The sequence below is a fragment of the Papilio machaon genome, chromosome 15 (genome assembly GCF_912999745.1).
Source record: "Papilio machaon chromosome 15, ilPapMach1.1, whole genome shotgun sequence".
In the NCBI taxonomy this organism is placed as follows: Eukaryota; Metazoa; Arthropoda; class Insecta; order Lepidoptera; family Papilionidae; genus Papilio; species Papilio machaon.
Window position 1 is genome coordinate 1,696,381 of NC_060000.1, and position 6,705 is coordinate 1,703,085.

General features: G+C 30.7%; 1 protein-coding gene across 1 annotated transcript in view; it reads right to left on the reverse strand.

Annotated features, from left to right (window-relative positions):
- Positions 1-5,781, reverse strand: part of LOC106720973 (neuropeptide CCHamide-1 receptor) — a 32,852-nt gene extending 27,071 nt beyond the window's left edge. Inside the window, exons 1-2 of the mRNA XM_045681286.1 lie at positions 5,729-5,781; positions 2,502-2,504 (exon numbers count right to left, since the gene is read on the reverse strand). The gene's annotated coding sequence lies outside the window, so the exon portion shown is untranslated. The remainder of the gene's footprint in view (positions 1-2,501; positions 2,505-5,728) is intronic.
- Positions 5,782-6,705: the final 924 nt, after the last annotated feature.

Genomic DNA, 6,705 nt, shown 5'->3' on the forward strand with positions numbered 1-6,705 from the left:
CCTTATCGCGCGTTGTGAAAGGGGGCTAGACGGAAAAAATTCTTACGAAAAGTTGTCACGACACTTTTTGCTATAGTACCTATGTTAACGACGAATGAGCGCTACTTCACCATGGCAACGACGTGACAATATATAACGAAAATTCATAGAAATAAAATGTACTTCTTGTGAAGACTTAAGTTTTTTATTCATAGAATAAACATTGGTTCCTTCATTAATTAATCGAAAGGAACTTCGTTCCATCCGGGTGTCCCTTGACACCTCTCAAGTTTTTTACTTCTACCAAAAGTAAGTGCGAAAGTTTAGATGGATGGATATATGTTATTTCCCTTTCTATGCGTCCCTTTCCATTATAAACTAGTCATTTAAAAAAAAAATGGGACCCATCTGCAAACACTTCCGTTCGATTAAAATATTTTTTATCAAAATCGGACCACCAGGGGCTGAGTTTCGCGGTAACACACATAAAAAAATAAACAAAAATACAGTCGAATTGATAACCTCCTCCTTTTTGAAGTCGGCTAAAAATGGGTGAAATCAAAAATGAAAAATCTTATATCTCATTCATTAATGTTTACACTATTTCACAGTATTGTTCTTTCCACACTAGAATACAAAGGATTACTTACTCTTTGTCTAGCATCCGTTTCTGCGGCATCTACCTAATCAAAACTTCCATTTACTACTCGTGTTCAATTTGTCGGACCTCATTCCTGACGCAAGCGTGTGGAAAGAATTGATAAGATTCCTGCAAGAAACACGTGTAAAGGTCTCAAGTAATCTTTCAATCGCGTTTTATTTTCAGTTAGGTTAAAAAAAAAAAGAACAGCAAAGCTAAGCTAGTATTTCGATAAAATAACAGATGTTTCCGTTTCGCCGGCTGCCAAAAGTGTAGCTGTCGGTTCGTTATAAAGAGTAAAGAGATTCAGAGTGGTTGCCTAATAAAAGCTAAATTGAAATCACAAACACAAACGATCTTACTTAAATATAAATCTAAATTAAAATAGCAGATAAATCAACGTTAATATTATAAAGGGAAGAATTTGTATGTTTGTATTGTTGTATATTTGTAAATTATAAACTTAAAAACTACCAAAACTATTTCAAAAAATTATTACAATAAGTTATATAAATTATTATTTTTTATATAAAAATTAATGCACACCTCTGCGAAGCCTATAGTTGATAGATGAACAGGTCGTAAGTACAACAATAAACAGGAAACGAGTTATGAATTGTATTTAAAATCTAATATAATACAATAGTTCGAAGTACGTTAAAATTAAAACCAAAAACATCAAGAGGAAAATTTGTAGTTAATATTCTATTTTCATTTTTATGTTTCCGATATTTACTACATTGTAAATGTCAGTATAATCTGAATCGAATAGTCGTAAAAATGAATCATAGGTCAGACTTACAAATAGTAAAGTAAAATAGCTACCTTACACGGCTAAATGACAGTTATTCACGCATGCCTTTACGTATGTTGACTTACAAATTAGTTTGAAATTATAGGGAAATAACATTTTATAAGTGAAACAGAAGTTTACATGTAATTTTCTACAAATGATAACTAGTGTTCGAATTTCAAATTTGTTTGTGGTTATTAAGATAGTATTTTTTTATAAGAGAAGGGTCAAACTAGCAGCGGGAACAATAAGGTGTTCATCGACGACGATGAACATTTTCAATACCAGAGGAATCACAAATGCGTTGCCGGCCTTTGAAATGGTGATACCCTCGGTTCTTTTTATTTATTTCTTTATTTTCATTATTTATTTTCTCTGTTTATTTTAATGCAATCTTTGTAGTTCTTTAAGAAAATAAATGGGTTATGAGTAGCTTATGTTTTCGTTTATGATTAAATTTGTAATGCAAAATGTGTAGTTTTGTCGTTAGGGGATTAGCTTGTGTTTAGCTCTAAAACATGTTATTATCTCTGGTATTTAAGGGAAAATAATAGAAACGACAATGTGTTTTGGTATGAATGTTTGCAGTTGAAACCGACGGTTATTCCTGTCTTAAATATTTTAACTTTAGTATACAGGATGTAGTTACATATATAATATTGTGAGAATATTTAGTTTAAAATTTAAATGCATTTTTTTATTTTCAAACGCTAAAATGTTGCAGTCATAAGTGTTTTTACGTATCACCTACGCTCTTTTAAAACAACGGCTGTATTAAAATGTTATAAATCAAAGAATCACCCTCATGTCGTAAAGGTGATAGTTTAATATTCCATTAAGGTGTAGGTGGACGATAAAGTTAATAGGGTCGCGTTATTGAGGTCGCCATTAAAGAAAAATATTATATTGAACAGTGTTGGTAAATATCGTCGACTGTTCAATACGTTGAGAACTTGAAATGAAATACAGTTTTAAATGGAATACTGTTTATTTAAAACTGTAGAGTACCAAGATCATTTAAGTGTGTTTTTATTGAATAGTTATTTTTTCTGTAATATATTATTTTCTGACAAAGCTATCAGCGGTAACAGTCTGCTCGAACTAAATAAGAGTACGGGACTATAATAATAAAATATCAAATGTCAACTTTAAAAATTTCTATATAATAATATGTTTTAAAGCAAAGATTTCAGTTTCGGAGATGATGTATGATGCGCTCATCCTGAATTCATTCTAAATCAAATACGATAACGGATGGCAATTGAATATAAAGCAAGAATAGTATCTTTTACGTTATTTTTATTATTTTAAGCAACGTGTGCTACTAAAATGTTCAGGATGAAGTTTTATTACGTATATTTTATTCCGTTAGAATTGATGCACGTTTCAAGGTTTAACACCTTCCAAAAATACAACGTGCAAAATGTTTGGTTTAAAATTTTAATAATGTTATAAAAATGTTGACTCATGGTAGAGAGATTTGTGAAAGATTATCAAAAAGAATTTTAATTAATAAAGAAGCCAGATACTGATAATTATGGCACGGAGTTTACGACCTGACCAAGGTCTTAGTATAAAAAGTTGCTGGTAATGACTCCACATTTTTCTGGTTCTAAGGCGAATGAAAAAGAGTTCTTGTTATAAGCCTAGATTTTAGATTAACTATAACTTATTTAAAATACACAGAGAAGCGTAAAATCCTATTTCCAACTCAGCATTCGGGACTATATTGTAAGGTAAAAAATACAATCACAATTCTAAGATAAGGTTTGTCACACGTCATACAAACGTGATAAATTAGACTTCACTTTTGTACTACACAAATGGCTTTTATCAAATATATTTAACAAACATCAGTTTGTACCAACGTGGACAGTCATGACAATATTGTGCGCCCCAGGGTCCGACGCACGGGCGCCTTAAGGCCCGATAACCGAATGCCTCAGGGCCCGACACCCGGGCGCCCCAGGGCCGGCATTAGGGCACGATGTTATGGGTTAAAGCGGCCCTGAAACTGTATTGATAAGTATTATTCATACACTGGTATGTCCTGCACGTTTTGACTCTTGAGAAAAAAGTTTAATAAGCTGTTAAAAGTAAAATTAGGTGTTAATTTTTTGTATTATAAAATGTCAATAATAGTCTGAATATATTACATATAATAGCGTGTTTTGTTCTTTTGTCAATTATTAATTAAATCGATTACGTAACGCTATTGATATAAATTGAGTTTTCAATTAACCGTACTGTTGTTAGAGTAAACTTAACATACATATACAATAATTGACACGATCATACGAGTAATAATAGACTAAAAACATACTATATCTATTATTAGTTATTTACTAGACTTTTAACATAATGCTGATTATTTAAATTCAATTTTTTTCAGGAAATTGGTTACACTAAACTACATAAAAATAAATTTACCAAATAGCTGACGCAGTTTATAGGTGAGTTGCTAAAACCCACAAAATGCTAAATATTAAGATATGATAAATAAAACGAAATCTGTCTGATCTGATCTATCACCTTTGTGCGAGTAAGCTAAGTTTGTCTTCCTACAGTTATGTTAGTGACAGCTTTCTGTATTCAATTAATGAAGTGATTAGGGACCATTTTATGTTGGTTATGATATAAGGGATATAACTTGAGTCGTTAAAAGGCACGAAACACCAGAATTTATGTGACACGTAACCTATCGAAGTCCTTAGGGATTGAGCTAAGAATATCGTTCATACGTTCTAAAAATAATGATAGCTTATACGTGTAAACGTATATATAGTTCTTTTAAAGTTTCCAAAAACCTTGATTCAAATAAATTATTAATAATAATAATAATATAATTGACAAATAATTTCGTGTAACGTTACTACGAAAACTTTTTATACGAATTATTTCTATTCCCTATTAAATATCAGGTAAATAAAAACCTCCCTACAGTAAAACTGCAATATCAGCTTATTACTGTGTCGTAAACGTCTTCTTCAAGAGTTCACCGCAAAGAGTATATTATGCATAAATTAAAAAAAATGTCTTGGGCAAATGCAATATTTTTGGTAATATTGCTAATTATGTACGAGTAGTTTGGGATGCTTCTGTAATTACGCAGAAACAATATTTAGTTATAATAAAATAATTTCCTGCGTCACTATTCAACTGACACTATGCTTAAGTTGTGAATGAGTGTTTGTATAAAATGGATTAAACACGATTACTTGATTTTTCCAGATATTAGGTTTTTTGGGCTACGCGAAGTAACGATGTAATTTTTTGCTATTATAGCGGGTGTTCTCTGTTGGGCCGATCGTCCTACCGATCAGTCAAAATCAAAGAATTGTTTTTCGATTCTATGAACTTAATCGGCATAATACCGAACACCTCTTATAGTTTATACTTGATTGTGTTTTGTTCCAAAACTTTCAAGCAAAAAGAAAGCGTTACCGATTTCAACGTCTTTAGGGACGCGTTAACTAAACTTGTGCAAAGTAAAATGGCGTTTCGTTTTTATGTTACTTTGAGAAAAGCGAACTTAAATACTTATCGGATATTTTTCTGACTTCTGAAGTGTTGAATACCTGGAGTCCTTTTATTCGAAAAGACTGTTGACTTTTTTATAACCGTTATAAAATATTTTATTCTTCTCAATGTCTTTAGTGTATAAGAATAAGAAACTGTATTTTTTTTTACATATTTTTCGACTGTGGACAACAACCGTAAAAGTCGTAACAAGTCACGTTCGATTTTATAACCAACTGTTTCCTTTTTACACTACTAATTGACAAGAAAATAACTTAGTTCATTGTTTTCAGATTTAAATATTTTTGTTGTTTATTTTTTGTATTTGTACCCAATTTGTATTTATAAACACTATGATGTTGGACCCCAGAAGTATTTTTGATGACCGGCATATTATATTTTTTTTATGTATGTACCATTAAATAAAAATTACCACTTGAATTTTTTATTGACACTGATAAGGTATTTCGGATTGGGATATTTACCATTGAAAGCAGTATATAATAAATTTAAAGAAAATTTTACAAAACAACAAAAAAAAAAAGAATTCATCACACACCAACATTAAATTTTTAATAAGTTTAAATTTCTCACAATTACGCTAATTTAGTGTTTCATAACATATAAATTATTTTAAATTAAATAGATTTGATTCGAATATCTGAAAAACAATATATGAATTATAACAAAATTTGATAAAAAAAAATCGATTTAAACTTACATACACCTAATTTTAATAAAATTAATTAACTAAAAATTATTAATGTAATTAAAACAAATTGAGCATTACTTACTACAACTTTTCCTTATTTGTAAAAACTTGGCATTGACAAAACTTTTCACGTTATTTCAATTAATTTCACTATAGATTACATTACTAACATTACACTCAAAATTAAGAAAACATACACAAGTAAAAATAAAATTAATAATAAACATTAAAATCCAAGTGAATTATAATTTTGACCAAGAGTATAAAGTTTACGCGCGTCTACGAATGTCGGCGGAGGAGTCCGTTACGTACGGATGCTAACTTTCGACTAAACGCCGATCTTCAAGCGTGGCTGCTACGATTTTCCACTTTAGGCATTCAAGCTTTTAGAATTCTACGCTGTAGGGAAAAGCTTTCGTTATGCATTGTTAACGGCCTTCTCAAAAACATATTGTTAATTTTTCTTTTTCAAAGAATTAGATAAATGAAAATATTTTGTATAAGTTGTTTGGTGTAAAGTCATGACATTAATGTTCTTTTGTACAAGGTAAGGTGAAGTTGTCTTAATTTTTTAATTGTTTAAGAAAATATATGCTTAGCAGAAAATCGTTTATTTTTTAATTGTGGCAACGGTTTCCTTTAAATATGATTGTTGACATAAAATTTAACATATAGATGATACAAAGTATAGACCAACGGGGCTATCTCGGGGTTTAGCATTGGGGTTTAGCACGAATATTTGTGACAATCGTCATCGTATAGTCTTCGACAAAATTTATATTGAAACTATCGGGCATAAAGTACAGAAAAAATCTCATACTAATTTTCACACGATTGACATCGACGATACGAAAGAAATTATCACAAATATTCGTGCTAAGCCCACTGAATCGGTGGGCACAAGTTAAACTAAAATATGACAGCCCACTAGCGCCCCCTTGTCAACGTCCAAAATGGCCTAAAAGAAAGAAAAACATGACATGGCAGTAACAGTACAAAGAGAATTTTGTGACACTTTTGTGATGTTGACAGGGGGCGCTATAATTTAGTTTGACTTATGCC